This window comes from Homarus americanus, unplaced genomic scaffold, assembly GCF_018991925.1.
Source record: "Homarus americanus isolate GMGI-L3 unplaced genomic scaffold, GMGI_Hamer_2.0 scaffold32583, whole genome shotgun sequence".
Lineage (NCBI taxonomy): Eukaryota > Metazoa > Arthropoda > Malacostraca > Decapoda > Nephropidae > Homarus > Homarus americanus.
Window position 1 is genome coordinate 25,405,170 of NW_024713129.1, and position 23,078 is coordinate 25,428,247.

Consider the following 23,078-nt stretch of genomic DNA (forward strand, 5'->3'; position numbering starts at 1 on the left):
CACCAGTCACAGGTTGACTCTGCCTCCCACCTGGGATACCTTGCAACACATGTCTCCATGCGTGACGAACTGTTGCTACAGACAGCTGATCCCATGCCTCCACCAAGAAGTCCACAGCTTTCTTGACGTTAAATTTCCTCCAAAAGTGTTTCACAAGAACTTCTTGCACTGCCAACTGTTGGTCCTTATCGCTCTTGCTATTGGTGTCACCCAGGTTACGCAACTCATCCTTGGTGTTGGTATAGTCATTCAGGAACTTAAACTTCTTTGCAGAGAATGCAGCTTTCACATTGCAGATTAATTCTTGGTCCATGGGCTGGATTAATGACGTAGTGATGGGAGGAAGGAAGACCACTTTTACGTTGGGGTGACGATCCAACAGTAGGGGCGAGTGTCCAGGTGCATTGTCAAGCAGCAACAAAATCTTGAATGGAACATTCTGTTGCTCACAGAATTTCTTCACGTCGGGAACGAAACAGTCATCAAACCAGGAGAGGGACAGAGTAGAGAACATCCACGCCTTATGTGCGGTCAGCCAGTGGACATTTAGCTTGGTCATGTATATGTTCTTGTAGGCGTGTGGCTTGCGGGCTGTGTGGATCACCAATAACTTGAGTTTACAGGAACCAGAGGCATTGGTGGTAAAGAGGACGGTGATGCGCTCCTTCTGCAACTTCCGGCCCCGACACTTGCTGGCAGACTTGACGAAGGTCTTGGAAGGTAGCTTTATCCAAAACAGACCGGATTCGTCCATGTTGAACACCTGGTCGTCGGTGTACTGTCCTTCCTCCGTAATAAGGAGGAAAATCCCTAGCCGCAACACTCGCTTCTTCACCATCTTGTTCCTCGTTTTAAACCTGTGCAACCACCCAGAGGAAGCATTGAAGGGTTTGGGCTCTGCAATTCCCATCTTACGTGACACTGCTGCGTACAGTTCACGTGCGTACTCCTGAACTGAGCGCGTGTCGACCACCATGTTCCGTCTTGCCTGACGAATTAAGTAGCTCACAAGTAAATTCTCCGTCTTGAGAAGCACCTTGTTGTGGCAATACAGTACTTGATCATTGAAGCACCTGCAGACTTTGTGATGTTCATGTGTTCTTTTATCTTGGCTGCATCCTTCTTTATCGTCTGGATCGTAGATTCGTTCACACCATGCTGGCGCGTCAAATCAACCTGTCTTGTTCCTTTCTCCAACTCTTGGATGATCTTGTACTTCACCTCGTAGCTTAGGGCACGTCGTATCTTCTTTGGCTTAGGGCGGCTGGGTCCAGGTAATGCAAGGTTTTTCTGTGGTGGTGGTGGTCCGGTGGCAGCCATTCTTATGGAACAATTGATATCTATATACACGGTGTAGCCGGGAGGGATGTAACTGACGTGGCTAGGTCAAGGGGCTTCATCCCTCCCGCGGCAGGGCACGTCATATTACATTAAACCAATCACAGTTAGCGGGGAGGGAGGTAGGTAAAGATGCATGGCCCACTCACAGTCCGATACGTTATATGACGTCACCGATAACGCAACAAAGACATACTCTGCGCAACCTACTCGCGCCGCTTACCCAACATGGCGGGAGAGATGGCGGGAGGTTTGAATCCAAAAATGGCGCGGCGCGGGAAGACCGCCAGCCCCTCTCCGCGTATATGAGTAGATGCACTGCGTAAAGCGGGAATTCCGGTTCTGGCGGGGTACCGCGTAAATGTAAAAACGCGTAAACTAGAACCGCGTAAAGCGGGGTATTACTGTATATATATATATATATATATATATATATATATATATATATATATATATATATATATATATATATATATATATATATATATATATATATATATATATATATATATTTATATATATATATATTTTTATATATATATTTATATATATATATATTTATATATATATATTTATATATATATATTTATATATATACACCTAAACCCCGACTTACGACGGGGTTAGGGACCCAAATCCAGGTCGTAAGTCCGATATGGTCGTAAGTCCGATATAGATAAAAAAAAAATTCAAAATTTTTTTTTTTTTCAATTTTTTTTTAAAAATCTACAATGAAATACAGTACACTAAACGTAAAAAATAATGAGGAATGGGTACAGTAAAAGTAATAAATAATGAGGAATGGATACAGTGTGACTGAGCACTTACCTTAAATGTAGTCAGCTGAATGCACACAGGGCCCCCATAATTTTCTATTTACAGGATACATGGAGACTATATTAATTGGAAGAAGCAGAAGAGGAGACAGGGCTGGGTGGGTCATCAATGTCGCTTTCTTCAGACAGGTTTATGTACAGGGGTAACTTGCTGGTTGAAGGTATTGGATCATCTTGAGGGAGTGAAGAGGCAGCACTGGTGGGGCGTGAGGAGCCACTACTGGGGGACTTCTTGAAATAGGTGTCCAATTTAGACTGCACAGTTTTCTTTTTCTTTTCATTATAAATTTCTCTGTAGCAAGCAAATGAATCTTGGATCATTCTGTCAACTTTGGCATAACGCTCATAATTTTGATCCATGTCATCAAACATTTGCATTGCTTTATTAATTGTAGCAAATGCCTCTGCCATATGTTTCACTGAAAACTTTTTGGGGGGTGCAGGCTCTTCTTCTACATTTTGTCTCTCTTCTTCCTCTGCAACTTTCTGTGCATCTAGTTCAATAAGATCCTCGTTACTGAGCTCTTCTGCTACACTTTCAACCAACTGTCCAACATCTTCAGTATCAATTTCTAACTCCAGCTGTTTACCTAACTCCACTATCTTGTTACTAATATCCAAAATAACTTCACTTTCATTAAATCCTTTGAAACTGTTCACATATCTTTTCAGGATTTTCTTCCATATTCCATTCATGCAATGTTTTGTAACCTGATCCCATGCTGCACTAATGTTCTTTATACATGACAAAATGTTGTACTCCTTCCAAAACTGTCTGAGCGTTTTCTCACCTTCAGTAGCAGCAACAGCCTGAGCGAAGGTCGTGCGTAAATAATACGCTTTAAAGGCAGAAATAGCACCTTGATCCATGGGTTGGATGATAGAGGTAGTGTTAGGTGGCATGTACACTACCTTAACATCAGGGTGCATGTCGTTCAGGTGTGGTGGGTGTCCCGGAGCTTTATCCAAAATCAGTAAAATCTTGAATGGAATCCTTTGTTGCAGACAATACTCCTTGGCTCGTGGAATGAAACAAGTCATGAACCAATCCTCAAATAGTACTAGGGTCATCCAGGCTTTCTTGTTACTGCGATAAAACACTGGCAGTGTGTGCTTGCTGACATGTTTAAAAGCCCTGGGGTTCTCTGAATGATAGATCATGAAGGGCTTTAGCTTGAAACCAGCAACATTCCCCCCCAACAGAAGTGTAATTCTGTCCTTGAATGCCTTGAATCCGGGCATTTTTTTTGCCTCTTTGTGGATGTATGTCCGGTCAGGCATGCGTTTCCACAATAATCCAGTCTCATCCACATTAAATATTTGCTCTGGCAAATAATTCCCTTCCACAATCACATCATCTAACTCCTCCTTAAAAGCTTCGGCAGCACCAACATCGGCACTAGCTGCCTCTCCACTCACCTAAACACTGTGTAGACTGTAGCGTTTTTTAAATCTATCAAACCACCCTTGACTTCCTGTAAAGGTTTGATCACATTCATCTCCTGCCTGCTCCTTCAGGCTTTGGAACAGGCTTCTTCCTTTAGCCTGTATGGTTAGAACACTTAAGGGTACACGCTTCTGCATCTGGTCTTCTATCCATATCACCAATAATTTTTCCATATCGTGGATAGGACCTTGTCTTTTCTTTGTTATTATAATTCCCTTTATAGGTGTTGTTCCTTTCACTACTTCACGAATACGTTCCTTGTCCTTCAGAATAGTGGATATAGTCGAGTGTGAGAAACCTAGGTTGCGTGAGATTGTTGCTACAGTTTTTCCATTCTCATACTGTGTTATTATCTTCAGTTTCATCTCAAAAGTAATTGCCTGTGTCCTTTTCCTTGGAGTACCACCAGCACTCTCACTTTTACGCTTTCCAGTCATTATAAAGTCAATTAAATACAATAATAACGAAAGTTCACAGCGCGATCAGTATAGGATACGATAGCCAAACACAAACAAAGCGCTCCACTGAGTGAGTGCAGCCATGAGGCGACCCAAGCCACCCCTCCCTCTCGCCCGGGACGGAAACGTTTCGGTATAGAAAATGCGCGCGTCATTTGAAAAAATTTTTGGTCACGGCGGTCGCAGTCGTATGTCCCGTATGGACGTACGGTCAAAGCAGGTCGTAAGTACCAAAGGACGTAAGTCCATATAGTCGTAAGTCGGGGTCTAGGTGTATATATATATATATATATATATATATATATATATATATATATATATATATATATATATATATATATATATATATATATATATATATATATATATATATATATATATACACATACAGTTGTACCCCACTTAACGCGGTCAATAGAACCCAGAGGGTCCCGTGTTAAGTGAAATCCGCGTTAAGTGAACAACAGAACATATGGGATTAATTCCAATAGAAACCGGCCCGACCCCCAAACTCCACTTTTTGAAGACACATAACTATGTTGTAGTAAAAATAACATCTTAATTTTATGATGGTACATGCACACAATTAATACTTAAGAGAAATAGAGAAATACAGTCGCCAAGTTAATGTCCATTCAAATAATGGACTCTCAACTCCCACCCCCTCTCACACTACACTGCCGGCTCTTCCCTCTCTGAGAAATTTTTGGGGGAAAACCACTAAATTTTAATAAATAATACCTCAAACTAAAGTTAGGATAATACAATTGACATTGCTGGATTCCTTGTACGACCAGGAATATTTTGAATATAAATGTCATATATTTTGCACAAAAGATAACATAGTTACCCAGAGAAAAAATTGTATCTAAAATTTGTATGTCTAATGCAAAATATATGATGTTTATATTCAAAATGATCACCAAATTATAAGAATTCCAGCAATGTAAATTATATTCTGACCGGGTAATTTGTATGAATTTTATGAGCTAAAACAAATATCTTCAGTTAATAAAAAAAAAATTAATCTTCACGACACTATCTGTCAATCAAAGTACCCCACCTTGACTCCCCCCTCTTCCAACCGCGCGGTCAGTCCCAACCCTCCCCCCCACCCCCCACCAATCCTCCCTTCAAGAGATGTGGGGTGAAAAAAATAAATTTTAACATTTTGTATTAAATAATACCTCAGATTAAAGTTAGGATAATATAATTGACATTGCTGGATTCCTTGTAAGACGAGGAATATTTTGAATATAAATGTCATATATTTTGCACAAAAGATAACATATTTACTCAGAAAAATTTTTATCTAAAATTTGTATGTCTAATGCAAAATATATGATGTTTATATTCAAAATGATCATCAAATTATAAGAATTCCAGCAATGTAAATTATATTCTGACCGGGTAATTTGTATGAATTTTATGAGCTAAAACAAATATCTTCAGTTAATAAAAAAAAAAAATATTCTTCACAGGGTAACAGATGGTCGGTCGGTCCCTCCCTCCCCCCCACCGACCGTCCCAAGGAGATGTGTGGGAAAACCAGAATACTTAACTTTTTTGTAATAAATAATACCTCAAACTAAAGTTAGGATAATATAATTGATATTGCTGGATTCCTTGTAAGACCAGGAATATTTTGAATATAAATGTCATATATTTTACACAAAAGATAACATAGTTACTCAGAGGAAAAATTTTATCTAAAATTTGTATGTCTAATGCAAAATATATGATGTTTATATTCAAAATGATCACCAAATTATAAGAATTCTAGCAATGTAAATTATATTCTGGCCGGGTAATTTGTATGAATTTTATGAGCTAAAACAGGCAGTCAGGCAGGGTGGCGGGTGGGGCAAATCTAAAAATAGCGTCTCGAGCCGGACACTCACCGAGTATATGTGGAAAAATCCGTGTTAAGTGAAAGTTCAGCTCTGGCGAGGCACCGCGTATATGATAAAACGCGTTAAGTGATACCGCGTTAGGCGGGGTAATACTGTATATATATATATATATTTCATGTAAATCCACAATGAAAACGTGGATAAGATAAATCTTGATAAAATCACATAAAATGGAAATGGAAACTTTATTCTTCAGAGGCAACTCTTAAAGACGTCTTGAATAAAGACTTAAAGCCAAGTGTTTCCATTTTCCTCGATGATTTTATCGTATATATATATATATATATATATATATATCTATATATATATATATATATATATATATATATATATATATATATTTATATATATATTTATATCTATATATATATCTATATCTATATATATATATATATATATATATATATATTCTATATATATATATTTATATATATATATATATATCTATATATATATATCTATATATATATCTATATATATCTATATATATATATATATCTATATATATATATCAATATATATATATATATATATATATATATATATATATATATATATATATATATATATATATATATATATATATATATATATATATATATATATATATATATATATATATATATATATAATATATATATATATATATATATATATATATATATATATATATATATATATATATATATATATATATATAATCACACACACACACACACACAGTAATACCCGCTTTATGCATTTTTTTTACGTGTTTCTACATTTACGCGGTACCCTGCCAGAACCGGAATTCCCACTTTACGCGGTGCATCTACTCATATACGCGGGTGAAGTGTAATTTTTTTTATTTAGCTCATAAAATTCATACAAATTACCCAGCCAGAATATAATTTACATTGCTGGAATTCTTACAATTTGATGATCATTTTGAATATAAGCATCATAGATTTTGCATTAGACATACAAATTTTAGATCTAATGCAAGTATTTTGTTTACTCAGAGCAAATATGTTATCTTTTGTGCAAAATATATGATGTGTATATTGAAAATATTCCTGGTCTTGCAAGGAATCCAGCAATGTCAATTATATTATCCTATCTTTAGTTTGAGGTATTATTTATTACTATACCATAAAATCTAGTGTTTTCCCCCAAACATTTCTCAGAGAGGGAAGAGCCAGCGAGTGAGAGAAGAGGGGGAGGGAGTTGAGTCCATTATTTGAATGGACATTAACTTGGCGACTGTATTTCTCTATTTCTCTTAAATATTAATTGTGTTCCTGTACCATCATAAAATTAAGATGTTATTTTTACTAGAACATAGGTATTGTGTCGGGAAAAAGTGGAGTTTGTGGGTCAGCCCAGTCTCTATTTCAATTAATCCCATATGTTATGTTGTTCACTTTACGCGTTTCTCTCACTTTACGTGGGCCTCCGCGGGTTCAATTGACCACGTAAAGTGAGGGTTCAATGTATATATATATATATATATATATATATACAATCAACCCTAGCTTTACGCGGTCCCACTTTACGCGTTTCCACGTTTACGCGGTACCCTGCCGAAACCGGAATGTTCACTTTCCGCGGTGCGTGTACCCCTTTAAGCGGAGAGCAGCTGGCGGTCCTCTCGCGCCGCGCCATTTTTGGATGCAAACCACCCGCCATATCTCCCGCCCTCTCCCGCCATGTTGTGTAAGCGGCCCGAGTAGGTTGCGCAGTGTATGTCTTTGTTGCGTTATCGGTGACGTCATATGACGTAGCGGACTGTGATTGGGCAAAGCATCCTTACCTCCCTCCCTGCTAGCTGTGATTGGTTTAATGTAGTACTATGACGTGCCCCGCCGCGGGAGCGTTCAACCCCTCGACCTACCGTGTGAGTTACACCCCTCCAGGCTGCACCGTGTACATCGATATCCATTGTTCCATAAGAATGGCTTCCACCGGAACACCACCACCACCACAACAAAGAAACCTTGCATTACCTGGACCCAGCCGCCCTAAGCCAAAGAAGACACGATGTTCCTTAAGCTACGAAATTAAATACAAGATCATCCAAGAGTTGGAGAAAGGAACAAGATAGGTTGATCTCGCGCGCCAGGATGTTGTTAACGAGTCTACGATCAGGACAATTAAGAAGGATGCAGCAAAGATAAAGGAGCACATGAACATCACAAAGTCTACAGGTGCTTCTATGATCAAGTATTGCCACAACCAGGTGCTTCTCAAGACGGAGAAATTACTTGTGAGCTACTTGGTTCGTCAGGCGCGACAGAACATGGCTGTGGACACGCGATCAGTTAAGGAGTACGCACGTGAACTGTATGCTGCAGTGTCACGTAAGATGGGTGGTTGCAGAGATTTAAGAAGAGGAACAAGATCACCAACATTAACATTGGTGGTGAAGAAGCTAGTGCTGACCGTGTTGCGGCTAGGGAATTTCCTCCGTTTTTACGTGAGATTATGGAGGAAGGACAGTACACCGACGACCAGGTGTTTAACATGGACGAATCTGGTCTTTTTTGGAAAAAAGCTACCTTCCAAGACCTTCGTTGTGAAGAATGCCAGCAAGTGTCGGGGCTGGAAGTTGCAGAAGGAGCGCATCACCGTCCTGTTTACCACCAATGCCTCCGGTACCTGTAAGCTCAAGTTATTGGTGATCCACACAGCATGCAAGCCGCACGCCTACAAGAGCATGGACATGACCAAGCTAAATGTCCACTGGCTGATCGCACGTAAGGTGTGGATGTTCTCTACTCTGTCCCTCTCCTGGTTTGATGACTGTTTCGTTCCTGACGTGAAGAAATTCTGTGAGGAACACAATGTTCCATTCAAGATTTTGTTGCTGCTTGACAACGCACCAGGACACTCGCCCTTACTGTTAGATCGTCACCCCAACGTAAAAGTGGTCTTCCTTCCTCCCAAAACTACGTCATTAATACAGCCCATGGGCCAAAAATTGATTTGTAATGTGAAAGCTGCATTCTCTGCAAAGAAATTTAAACTCCTGAACGACTACACCAGCACCAAGGATGAGTTGCGTAACCTGGGTGACACCGATAGCAAGAGTGAAGACAACGAGGAACAACAGTTGGTAGAGCAAGAAGTACTTGTGAGACAATTTTGAAGAAAATTCAACGTCAAGAAAGCTGTGGACTTCTTGGTGGAGGCATGGGATCAGCTGTCTGTAGCAACTTTTCGTCATGCATGGAGACATGTGATGCAAGGCATTCCAGGTGGGAGGCAGAGTAAATCTGTGACTAGTGAGGTTCAGACTGTTGCAGTAGCAGTTGACCTTGCCAGAGAAGCTGCGCAGAGTGTTACAGCTGCAGGCTTCTCCGAGACCACCAACGACGACATCCTGGAGGTGATAAGGGACCCTGATGTGACTGCCGACGAGATGGTAGATGATGATGACGTCAGTGAAGAGACAGGTGGTGCGTCATCCCAAGAAGAACGCCAATTATCCCATAGTAATGTAAGGGGTGCCATCGAGTGTGTTGAGAAACTCAAGCTCCTCCTTTCCGACAACCCTGACGATAACCGGTATGAAGTCTTCCCTACCCAGCTGTTGCAGACTATGGAGCCCTACATCAAGGTGTATCACGACAACATCAACACCAACTGTCAGCAAAGCATTACCGAGTTCTTCGCCCACAACCCACCATAGCCAGCCCAAGCCAGTGATAGTGACAGAGACAGTGATGATGACTTTGAGGGATTTGTCAGGGAGGCACTAGCAAGTGTGGATGACAGTGATGAAGACATGATACAGGTGATTAATTTTTATCTCTTGTGCAAAATACATGACGTTTATATTAAAATTATTCACTGTTTTACAAGGATTCCAGCAACGCCGGGCACATGGGGGAGAGAGAGGGTGGGAGCGAGCGAGGGGGCATGGGGGGAGGGGAGGTAGTACGTTTGACAGTTGGCACAGGTCCAGGTCTAACGCGTGTATTATTATCAGTTCTTATTGACTAAACTTCTCTCTTATAAAGAGCCAGTGAAATGACCTGGGTGAATATAATTAACATTGCTGGGATTCTTGTAACATACAGATTAATTTGAATATAAACATGCTATAATTTGCACTAGACAAAACAATTTTAGTACCGTAATCAAATTAGTACATGTGCACTCCAGCTTTGCACTAAGGTCATTAATTTCTATTACGTTTCTTTTAGTATGGTGTGTGCATGTAAATGGTGAAAATAAATGAAGAAATCTATGTAAATCTACCCAAAAATACAGTTGAAAAACTTTTTTATAAAATGTACTACAGTACTGTACACTAATGTACATCAATTTTTATCTCTTGAGCAAAATATATGATGTTTATATTCAAATGCTTTCAAATCATTTTTAACCTTGGGCCACCGACAAATAAATTTATGTAACATATTATCAGTTTTGTACTGACCATCACTAAGGTTTATGGAATTTAATTCCCTAATCAAACTAGCTTCAACCAGAAGTCTTTCTGTGACACATGATGATTTGTACACTTCTAACCTGTTTTCCCAATCAATGGGGTGATTATTATTCCTAACATGAACGAACAGTGCACTGCTTTCAGATGCCGTTCTGATATTGTACTTGTGCTGTTTGATTCTGAGTTGCAATGCTTTCTCAGTCTGTCCTACATAATTCCGTTACAATTGCTACATGGAATACAATAAACACTTCCATTTACATTCAAAGTTGGGCTATTCTTGATTAATATATTGGTAATGGTTGATTCATACTTAAAAACAACATTAATATTTAATAATTTAAGGGACTGAGCTAACGGGACAAATTCATTGCTGATGGGCTAGTCTGCCAATTCAGTAGTACAGTAATCTGTTCTTATGTTTACATTCGTTTTCAGTGGAGTAAATATCAATAAAGTTGTGTTCTTTAATATTTTAAATTTTTTATATTAAATTATTAATCATTTTAAAATTTAGTTAACATATTGATAATATATGCAGGACAGGGAACTAGTTTTTGTACGCCCATCAGCCGCTTGACTCACCCACCAGGCGTCAGTGTGGCTTTGTTTACAGTGGAGTGAACATCAATGTTGTTGGTGTCATGAATATTTTTGCATTTTTACATTAAAATTATTGGTCATTCTGAAATTTAGTTAACATATTGATAATATTAGCGCAGTGCAGTGTTAATTTAAATAAAATAATCTTGAATTACACCTACTAAACTTAAAATTTTATTGGTGAAATTACTGCATCAAGCATGGGTCCCCTGAATGGTGATTTCTCCTCCATCGTCACTTCCTTCTCTTCTCCTTTCTCCTGCACCCCCACTTCTAATTCCCATCATCATCAACCAGGAACCTTCTACATACACACCTCAAAGTAAGTATACTTGACTGCATTTTTTTTTTCACTTTGCATGTACTTTTCTGTGAGCTGGAACCAATTACCCAATATCCCATTGAAACAATGGATTTGGTTTGCAAAATTTTCGGTTAACGAACGACTCTGTGGAACAAATTGTGTTCATTAACTGAGGGACCATTGAGCAGTATTACAGTCTACATTATCCTTTTAGCTGCATTTAACTATAATTTAACATTTCCCGGTCCCTTTCTTTCATAAAAATATGCCTTCATTTTCTTACCTGCCGATGTCTTGCTCTGAAATCTGGGGTACCATCCAATATGGCACTAACAGCATGGGACAAGAGAAGAGACACCTCTCTCTGAGTGTCTTGCCATACCTCCAATAAGTCACTCACTATCACTAAAGTTTTGGCCAGTTTGCTTGCTTCTGTCTCAAAGGGACGACAGTATCTATAGAGAAATGCAAGATGTAAATTTTTAGTAATGAAAAATTTTAACAAGTACAAAGGAAGTTTTGAATAAGCAATACTTAGTTGTTGCCCATGAGACAGTGTTTACCAGAGTTAGCCTCAATTATATAGACAGTCATTCTGCCAGCAGACTATACCAAGAGAAAAATCAAACTGCATAGTACTATATTATGTATGAAACAGTGCACACAGAGATTCTAAGATGCTATACTATTCTTAGTTTGTTTAAAAAATTCTTCTCATGGCCACTTATCCTTTATGCTTCAATATACTGTACAATGGGGTCTCATTTTACGTGGGTCTCGCATGTGTGGTTATCGCTGATGCGATTGGTTGAAGTGTGACCATAGTTATAGCTTAAGCAGAAAGCCATAGGTCTTGAAGGAAGTAGTATAGTGTTAATTTAGTGCTCTTTTGCTTATTTAGCTCCAAATTTAGCGATATTAGTAATTTTAGTTACTGGACATTATAAGCGCGTACCATAAGTAATACAGATACAGTACTACCCCAGATGCTTTCCTGAATGTATCTGGTGCGATCCAAAACAGCATTCTAAGGGGTCATTATACCACTGCATATACTGTATGGAGATGAGTTTCTGATGACGTTATTTTTTTACCTATGAGATATATACTGTATTGTACAATATTGCATGTATTGTATTAATAAGCACAAATTACAAATAAACAACATTTTATCATTAATGACAGTCGTTTGATGAATAGTAGCGGTAGAACGAGTGTGAGAGGCAGCATGTGTGTCAGTGAGATTCCGCTAATCTGCTAACCACTAATTAGGGAAGCTAACTTACTCGTTAGCGGATTAGCATTTTCGCTAAATTTGGAAACCATTAGCGGACCAATTAGCTTCCGCTAAATTTAGTTCCTCTAACTTTAACTCCGCTAACAAAATTTATGCATGTTTGTTCCTGTCTGTTGTAAGCGTGTGACGCCGCGACGCGTGTCTCCAACAGCCAGTCAGGCAATCTTGGCTGACTGCGTGTTAGTACAGTACGTGTAAACGTGACAAGACTGCTAGTGTATGTTGAAAGAATCATAGAATGTAATTGTAAACTAATGTATAATTTCATTTCACATTTATTTGTTAATTTAATCAGGATTTTTTTGTGTCAATATATTTGGTTATGACTGCATAAGTTCATAACCAGGATGTCATCCAAGGTGTGCGCCAAACAAGATTTTCTTAAAACTTACTTTTCATTAAAGTTTAGAGTTTTCTGTTTATTTACAATAAGTTATATAAAAATGCACTGGTATAATGTGTATGTGGTTGGTATTGCATATTTACATGAATATTGAATAAGGCCGATAGGTTGTATGAGAATGCAAATTAATTATTTGTGAAATTGTGTACAGTGTACACCTTGATAAGTTGATCATCATCTGATCTTGGCATGATGCTATTTGCTACCTATGCTATACAGTACTATAGTTTTTGGATTCGTTTAATACTTTCTGTCTTTTCGTACAGTAAATAAAGATTATAAAGTGTATGTTGAAACTTGAATGTAAATTAATGTTTAATTTCATTTGTTCATTTAATTATTTGTGTACACCTTGATCATCATCTGATCTTGGCATGCTATACCTTTTTGGAAAGCTCTATGAGCTCTATGTCTAAGCTACAAGACAACATATGAAAATTTTAGCTCTCTAGGTCTGTTTTTAAGGGTTTTAGAGCTCCCCCCACCCAAAAAAAAAGTGAAGCCAAATTCATATAATAAATGTTACCGGTTAGCGTTAGCTTCCGCTAATTTTTAGAGCTGTTTAGCGTTAGCGAAGTTAACTTTTTAGTTAGCAGATTAGCGGTTAACGAAGCTAACTTTTTTTTTCGCTGTGCCCACCACTGCTGACCACCAGATAGGACGGAGGTGGGGGTAGGACTGGCCAGTGGCCATTGCCGAGTCCCCCCCCCCCTCTTTTTTATTCATTACAGTACTGATACATTATAAAGATGAGTGCTATCATCTTTTTAATCTCCCCCCCTCCCCCAGGCCCCATTGTGGGTTGATGACCTTTGCCGGGATTGATTACTCCCCATATCTATCTAAAAAGATACAAAATAAATTATTCTCGACTTTTAGTATTAGGACAGTGGGCAGTTCCAATAACAATCTATGTCTACTCACCCTTATTCGATGTGTCCATGACTTGTTACTGGCGAACCCACTGTGACCGTCAAGACACTTAGTAGTGGTGGTGGGTGGTGTAAGGTAGTGGTGGTGGTAGGTGGTGAGAGGTAGTGGTAGTGATGGAAGTGTGGTAGTGGGTGGTGTAATGGTCAGCATCCTCGGCTCACAAGCGAGCGGACCAGGGTGCGATCCCTGGGCAAGGTGAAACTATGGACAAGTTTCTTTATGCCATTTGCCTGTCTACCCAGCAGTAATTGGGAACCTGGATGTTAATCGATTTGAGGATCGTATTCCGGGGTAATGGTTAGCCAGTGCAGTTGGCGAGTTGTCCAGTCTTCTCAGACTATTCCTTGACACTGGGTCATGCAGCTCGTTAACTTAGGGTGTGGTTGTTGTGTTGGCGACAGTTTTTACACCTTAAACAAATTCACGCCTAAGTAGCCCTTGGGCTGGCCATCCTCGTTACACAAGGGGCAACCATTATTATTAAGGTAGTGGTGGATATTGTGAGGTGGTGGGGTGGGGTGAGGTAGTGGTGGGTGGTGGATAGTGTGAGGTGGTGGTGTGAAGTAGTGGTGGTGATGGGAGTGTGGTGGTGGTTGGTGTGTGGTGGTGACGGGAATGTGGTGGTGGTGGTTGGTGTGAGGTAGTGGTGGTGGGTGGTGTGAGGTAGTGGTGGGTGGTGTGAGGTAGTGGTGGTGACGGGAATGTGGTGGTGGGTGGTGTGAGGGTGGTGGTGGGTGGTGTGAGGTAGTGGTGGTGACGGTGGGTGATGGTTGGTGTGGGAGCGTTGGTGAGTGGTGTGGAGGTAGTGGTGGTGGGTGGTGTGGAGGTGTGGTGGTGGGTGGTGGTGTGGGGTGAGTGGGGATGGGGAATGTGGTGGTGATGGTGGTGGGGAGTGGGTTGGTGTTAGGTGGTGGAGGTAGTGATGAGGTGGTGGAATGGTGTGGGGATGTGGGTGGTGGGTGGGTGGGGTGGAAGGGTGGTGTGGGACCAGGGAGGCAGTGGTGGTGTGGGGCAGTGGGGTGGTGGTGGTGTGATTGGTGGTGGTGGTGTAGTGTGGGGGTGGTGGGTGGGGTAGGGTGGTGGGAGTGGGTGGGGTGGGGGGTGGTGGTGGTGGGTGGGGTTGGGGTGGTGGTGGTGGTGGGGTGGGGTTGGAGGTGGTGGTGGTGGGGTGGGGTGGGTGGTGGTGGAGGTGGGTGGGTGGTGGTGGTGGTGGGCAGGTTGGGTGGGGTTGTGGGGTTGGGGTGGTGGTTGGTGGTGGGGGCAGGTGGTGGGGTGGGTGGCGGTGGTGGTTGTGGGTGGGGTGTGAGGCGGTGAGCGGTGGTGGGTGGTGTGGTGGGGGTGGGAGGCATGGGTGGTGTGGGGTGGTGGTGGTGGGTGGTGGGGGCAGAGGCAGTGGGTGGTGGGGGCAGTGTGGGTGGGTGGTGGGGAGGTGGTGGTTGTGGGTGGTGTGAGACAGTGGTAGAGTGCAGTGGTGTGGGAGCTAGGGTGGTGGTGGTTGGTGGGTCGTGGTGGTGTGGTGGGTGGGGTGGAAGTGGTGGTGGTGGGTGGTGGGTGGAAGTGGTGGTGGTGGGGGTGGGGTGGAGGCAGTGGTGGTGTGGGGTGGGGTGAGTGGTGAAGTGGTGGCGGGTGGGGTGGGAGGAATTGGGGGTATTGGTGGTAGGTGGGGTTGGTGGTGGTGGTGGGTGGGTGGGTGGGAGGTAGTGGTGGTGGTGGTAGGGTGGGTGGTGGTAGGTGGGGGTGAGGAGTGGTGGTGGGTGGGTGGGTGGGGGTGGGGAATTAGAGTGTGGTGGGTGGGGTGAGGTAGTGGTGGTGGTGGGTGGGGGTGGTGAGTGGTGGTGGTGGGTGGGTGAGGTAGTGTGGTGGTTGTGAGGAGGTGTGGGGTGGGGCTGGTGGTGGGTGGGGTGTGGTGTGTGGTGGTTGTAGGTGGATTGAGGTGGTGGTGGTGGTGGGTGGGGTGGGGTAGGTGGGTGGGGGTGTGGTGGTGGTGGTGGGTGTGGGGTGTAGTGGTGGTGGTGGGTGGGGTGGGGTGGTGGTGGGGTGTGTGAAATTAGTGGTGGTGGGGTTGGGGTGTGTGTGGTGGTTGTAGGTGGAGGTGAGGAGAGTAAGGTGGTGGGTGGAGGTGTGGGGAGTGGTGGTGGTGGGTGGGGTGTGGTATTGGTGGTTGTGGGTGGGTGAAGTGGTGGTGGATTTGTGAGGTGTGGCAGGGTGTGAGTGGGTGGTGGGTGGTGGGTGGGGGTGGTGTGGGAGAGGTGCGGTGGGGTGGGGTAGTGGTGGTGGGGTGGTGGTGGTGGGTGGGGTGGGTGGTGTGGTGGTGGGTGGGGTGAGGTAGTGGTTGTGAGGAGGTGAGAGGTGTGAGGTGGTGTGGGGGTGGTGGTGGTGGGGGGTTGGGTGGGGTGGTGGGGGTGGTGGGTGGGTGGTGGTGAGGAAGTGGTGGTGGTGGGGGTGGGGTGGTGGGTGGGGGTGGATTGGGGTGAGTAGGGTGGAGGTGTGGTGGGTGTGGTGGGGTGGTGGGTGGGGTGGGTGGGGGAGTGGTGGTGGGTGGGTGGAGGTGGTGGTGGTGGGTGTGGGGGTGGTGGTGGTGGTGGTGGGGTGGGGTGTGGGTGGGTGGGGTGGGGTGGTGAGTGGTGGTGGGGTGGGGTGGAGGGTGGTGGTGGTGGGGTGAGGTGGGTGGTGGTGGTGGGTGGGGTGGAGGTGGGTGGTGGTGTGGTGGGGTGTGGGTGGTGTGGTGGTGGGTGGGGTGGGTGGGGTGGGGTGGTGTTGGTGGTTGGGTGGGTTGATTGGTGGTGGTAGGTGAGAGTTGAGGTGGTGGTGGTTAGATTAGAGTTGAGATGATTGGTGGTGGTGGGTGAACGGTGGGGTAGTGGTGGTGGGTGGAGTTGAATTGGTGGTGGTGGAGTTGGGTGGGGGTGGTGGCTGGGTGGTGGGGTGGGGGTGGTCTGGTGGTGGTGGTGGGTGGTTGAGGCATTGGTGGTGGTGGGTGGGGGTTGGAGGCATTGGTGGTGGTGGGTGGGGTGAGGTGGTGGTGGTGGGTGGTTGGGGTGTTGGTGGTGGTGGTGGTTGGGGGTGGTGGTTGGTGGTGGTGGAGGTGGGTGAGGCGTTGGGGTTGGGAGTGGTGGTGGGTGGGGTGAGTATTGGTGGTGGTGGGGTTGGCCAGGGGTGGGAATTGGTGGTGGGTGGGGTTGAGGTGGTGGTGGTTAGATTGGGGAGTTGGGGGAAGTGGTGGGTGGGTGGGGAGGTAGGGTGGTGGGTGGTGGGGTGGTGGTGGTGGGGGGGTGGGGTAGTGGTGGTGGTGGGTGGGGGTGGGTGGTGGTGGGTGGGTGGGTGTGGTGGGTGGTGGGTGGGGTGGGGTGGTGGTGGGTGGGGTGGGGTGGTGGTGGTGGGTGGGGGTGTGGTGTGGGGTGGTGGGTGGGGTTGGTGGTGGTGGTGGGGTGGGGTGGGGTGGTGGGTGGGTGGTTGTGGGTGGGGTGAGGGGTGGTGGTGGTTGTGGTGGGGTGTGGTGGTGGGGTGGGGTGTGGGTGGTGGTTGGGTGGGTGAGGCAGTGGTGGTTGGTGGTGGTGAGAGGGTGTGTGAGGGTGGTGGTGGGGGGTGGCATTGGTGGTGGTTGGTGGGGTGAGGTATTGGTGGGTGGGGTGGAGGTGGTGGGTGGGGTGAGGGGGGTCGGTGGTGGGTGTAGTGGTGGTGGGGTGGAGGTAGTGGTGGTGGTGGGTGGGTGGTGTGGGGTGGGGGGGATTGGTGTGGTGGGGTGGTGGGTGGGTGGGGGTGGGGTGGTGGTGGTGGGTTGGTGGTGGTGGGTGGTGGTGTGGTAGTGGGGGTGGGTGGTGGTGGTTGTGGGGTGGGGTGTGTGGTGGTGGTGGAGGTGTGGTGGGGAGGCGGTGGTGGTGTGGGGTGGGGTGGTGGTGGGGGTGGGGTGGGTGGGGTGGTGGGGTGGAGTAGTGGTGGTGGGTGGGTGGGGGTGAGGTAGTGGTGGTGGTGGTGGGGTGGTGGTGGGGGTGGTGGTGGTGGGTGGGGGTGAGTGTAGTGGTGGTGGTGTATTGGTGGTGGTGGGTGGGGGTGAGGTATTGGTGGTGGTGGGTGGGGGTGAGGTATTGGTGGTGGTGGGTGGGGGTGAGGTATTGGTGGTTGTAGGTGGGGTGAGGTAGTGGTGGTTGTGAGAGGTGTAAGGTAGAGGTGGAATACTCAGGAGTGATTATGTACTCTTGCTCGCTCCCACTAGCAGTGTACCTCACCCCATCCACCCTTGCTACCTGGTTGTTAACAAGGATGACTTGTGGGCCTCAGGGCTGAAGAAGTGGGAAGCAGTAGGCCCTCTCGTACACCAGCAAGGTTGAAATTTTGAAGAAACTCGAAGCTGGGATGAGGATATGTAACATAGCACACCTTTATAAAGTCAACGAATCCACCATCAGAACAATCAGGAAATACACGGGAGAAAATATTGTCTGCTGTCCACGCCAACCACCTGGAGATTCAAAAATCTGTGCCTGTTACCCAAAGTCATTATAGAGTAAAGGTCTGGCGAGTCCAGTATGATATAGTGATTTTAACATATGTTAAATGGTATCGCTTGTGTGGACGTGTACCAGTATGATATTCCCACGCAAGATGAGACCCCTCTGTACAGTATTGGATTCAATCACTTTTTCATTTGAGCAGCTATCAAGCAGAGAGGTACTACCGCCGAGGAAGATATTGGAAGCATAATGTGATGCCTAATGGTAGACCCTGCTGCCATATAGCACCACAAAAATTGTGACCAAGTCCCAGGTTGTTGATCTGACTTTCTGCCTCATTTACACACAATTACAGGGTCTCAATTGTTTCTCTCACTTTTACAACACAACTTTTTTTATGGTTTCTCACTCTCGATTTTTTTTCAAGTATATTTATGGCTTATTATTATTATTATTGCTATTATTATTATTATAATTATTATTATTATTATTATTATTATTATTATTATTATATCCACCCACCCAAGGCCCTGATGTGGGTCAGTGACCCATGCCCAAGTGGACTAATTCCCATTAAAAAAAATGTTAAGCCCTTTGCAGTGACAGGGGTAATCAAAGGTTGAAATGACTCCCACAACTGACTTATAATTTCAACAAACATTACAATAGTGTAACAAATCGTAAGTTGCTAACCGGTGCTTCATGCAGTGTAGAACTTTAAACAAGCTACTAACACCAAATATAAACTCTCCAAACTTACAATTCCATGAAGTAACCTTAGAAATTAATTATATTTTCTGGTTACAAATTGTAACCTTTACAGAAATTACAAAAACCAACCTTGTACTCCTCAGTGCTCTAAGAGAAAGATTGTGATTGTGGAGATGTGAAAGCAGCTCATCGAGGCCTTCAACACTCCATACAGCTGAAGTTGTTTTGACACACAACCGAGCACGCTGCCAGAACTAAAGAGCAATAATAACAATAAAGTTCTTCAATATTGATAACAGAAAACACATGTATAAAAGGTCCTTCCAGTATAGTCAACATTCTATGTAAATATCATTAATGAGATACTGTAAAGTACTGTATATGCTTCAATTTATGATCACAAGAAATATTACTCAAGAATATAATCTACACGTAAAGCCCGGTTCAAACTACCCCTTTTTGTTCAATGCTCTCAATGCGACGTCAGCAAATGCTACCTTGGTATGTTAATTCCTAGCCAATTCGCCAGGCCAACATACAGGCAATTAAAACATCTAATAATTACTTAATAAGTAATATTAGAAGGACACGTCGCTACCTGGCATTTAATGGCTATTTTCAAAGTCCTTCCTCCATCCAGCTACCATGCGCCCTGCGAACCTCATCTCTTGCCTGGCGATTCAGCTATAATAGACACAAAGGGAAGTTCCGCGAATTTGTGTTCTAATTGCTGAAATACTCACCTCCGCAAGGATATTATATACGGTATTTGTATTTAATAGCACAGTGATGAAGTAGAGTGACTTTTATTTTGTTATGTCTCTCAATTATTGTATTTGGGACATTTTCTTATACGACTTTGGGTCAGCATGGCGACCAAAACACATTTTCTTTCTGAGTCGTTTAGATCGTTGTGACTATCCCTTGCTTTTAAGTCACTCGGTGAATGTCGCTGCGCCCTCCCGGGCTCGTCTTCACTAAAAGAGAATTTGTGAATATATCCATTTATATATACTGTATACATATATATGTGCAGTTGGTCCTCATATTACGCGGTTAATGTAACCCGGAGGGTACCGCGGAAAGTGAGAAACGCGTAAAGTGAATAACATAACATATGGGATTAATTGAAATGGAGTCCGGGCCGATCCCCAAACTCCACTTTTTGACGACACACAACTATGTTGTAGTAAAAATATTATCTTAACTTTATGATGGCATGCACACACAATTAATAATTAAGAGAAATATCAATAATATTAGGTTTTTTAACACTTACATTAGTAGAAAAGATGGCTGGGCACACGGGGATGGGCGGTTGGTTCCGAGGCAGAGGGCAGATTATTGGCCCTCACCTGTATCACTTGTATCAATTGTATCACTATCCACCACAGAGGCTTGCAGGGCCTCTTTGTCAAACCCCCCAAAGTTCATATAAGTCCATATCCTCACTATAATTATCACTATCACTGACTTGGGCCGGCTGTAGTGGGTGGCGGGTGAAGAACTGGTCATGTTTTGATGACTGGGCGACCTTGTGCGCACCATTTTCGCGCCTCTTACACAACATGGCGGATGGCGGGAGGTTTGGATCCAAAAATGGCGCGGCTTGCCAGCCGCTCTCCGCGTAATGGGGTTCACGACCGCGGAATGTGAAAATGTTAGGTTCTGGCAAGGCACCGCGTTAACGGTGAAACGCGGAATGCGGGACCGCGTAATATGAGGACCAACTGTATATTGTTTACGATCTCTTTGTCCCAATTATTCATGTGCTAATATGAATACCATGACTATCTCTCTCCCTACTCTTATGTACGTTCACAAAACCTTTGGGCTTCCGCCCTTGGGTTTCTATTTGTTCTCAGCAAAAAGGCCAGAGTTGAGTTTGTCTCCTCATAACTTTGATGTCCTCAGTAGCGGGTTCAAGCGAACTTTAGCGAGGCTGCTAGACTCAGCGTTCCTTCCGGAATGTTGACCTTCCGGTCTTACTAGCAATCTAGAGTAATGTTGAAATGGACTTTACACCTTCTATGGGTTATATGAGACCAATTCAGGGTGGAATTCTCAACCGAATAAACATTGCTAGAGTAACAGTGAACTTTGCTACCAATAGAGCGCTATGTTAGCGGCTCAGCACTGTCAACCCTGCTGGGTGATAGTGCGCACGTAGGAATTTTCCTTTAAGTGTTTACTTGGGGATAATTTCTGTGCCCCTGATTGGCAACAAATAAAGATCTTGATGATCCCTCTCAATAAATGTTCTGAATGAAATTATTTTATAAAAACAAATTTAAATAAATAAGTTTCATTGAGCTAAGGGATACTTGATAAATAAGAGTCGAGGGACAGATACGAAATAGTGAGTTATTGTTTATGTTGGTCATTGGAGTGACTTGTATAACACTAACTTACAAATAATATAACATTTATGAGTCATATTGATTAAGTTTGGGAGAAAATGCTTTCTCCCTTATTAATTATTATTATTACTTTGTGTTATAATGATATAATGTGACTCATGGTATCCTCCTAGTTCAGATGAGTGATGTTCAACTGGAGGATGAAGGTCAGGACTCCGGGCCTATGGATAATGGAGGAGACAATGGAACTGTCCCTGAGGAGATACTATTGAGTGATGAGCTACAAGGACTAGAAAGTTCAGCTCAGGCACTACATTCAAGGAATTGTCTGTCAGTAGAGAATTTGAATTCAGTAGTAGGAGTTTCACCCAAGACCCAAGGGGGCCATACTACATGTACTTATAAAAAATGTACAGTGACTTGGATTACTAAGATAGATCCTCATGTGGCTTTGCATACTTCATGGCAGCTGTGTCTCAAATAACTTATTTTCACCAATGGATTGTGCAGTTTGTTATGATCAAATTTTTCAATTTCATCAAGCTACAGGTGATAAGAAAGATTTATTGCAATTACAAATTAAAAATAGGTGGAATAAGGCCTTGAAGAGTAAATTTTTGAATGTACAACAATGGAAAGATCCCAAGTTGGCAGAAAGTTTAGGTTTATTGGTGTTAAGTAAAAGACTTAATCCCCACTTAGACAAGACTGCTTCTGCTAAGAAAAATAAGTTATTGGACCCTCCAGACAATGGGGCAATGGGAAGTCTTCAAAAACCTCTATCTACTCAGTCTGATTTCAGTGGATTCCAGGATCAGGACGATGAGCCTGGTTCTAGTCATAGTATCCAGTCTCTTGAGCAGGAAGAACCTGTTGAGACTGATTTCATCCTACCCACATCTTGGCAATCACTTCCACCTGGGACAAAAGTGTTGGTTACTGCGAGTGGAAACAGGCTGCTGTCGACTGAAACTCAGTTGCTGGATAATATTGAGTGTAAGGTTGATTCTAACAGGCCATGGATAACATTGGTAAGAGCTAAGTCTTCTTTGTTCACTAATCCATCTGAATCTGTGGATTCCTTATTCAAGATATTTTATGAAAATGTCTCTAAGCTTCCTGATATCTCAGCAACTACAAAGAGAGAGGAAGGACATGCAACTTTGGGTCATCATTCTTTGTTTTTGGAGGGTGATACTACACTTTCTTGGCCTGATATTTGCCCAAAGATGATCTCTGAAATAGACGAAGTCTGGGCTAATTTATTGAAAGACTTAACATTCATTCCCACTGACAGGAATGCTCTCAAGTTTAGTTTTTTGAAGTTCCAATTTAATGACGAAAAGAGTTCCTTATATGATCTTTCCCAATATTTGTCAGCTTCAAAATATGTTGATATAAGCTATAAAAAAAATTTGAAACCAGTTGCCCCTGCACTGATGCTTGAAGAATTTAAAACTAGGAAATTGGCAGCAGATGTTTGGTCTGCAATTATGATGTGTCAGTTATTAACTAAATTTGTGCTGGACTATGAAGAAAATTCAGAAGTGGACAAATGTTTTGCTGCTGCTTTACAAGGAATCCCATAT

At 43.3% G+C, this 23,078-nt stretch overlaps 1 protein-coding gene across 1 annotated transcript in view; it reads right to left on the reverse strand.

Annotated features, from left to right (window-relative positions):
• LOC121869635 overlaps nucleotides 1-19,376 on the reverse strand; it is a 416,339-nt gene extending 396,963 nt beyond the window's left edge. The window contains exons 1-2 of the mRNA XM_042371146.1: nucleotides 19,259-19,376; nucleotides 11,618-11,789 (exon numbers count right to left, since the gene is read on the reverse strand). The gene's annotated coding sequence lies outside the window, so the exon portion shown is untranslated. The remainder of the gene's footprint in view (nucleotides 1-11,617; nucleotides 11,790-19,258) is intronic.
• Nucleotides 19,377-23,078: the final 3,702 nt, after the last annotated feature.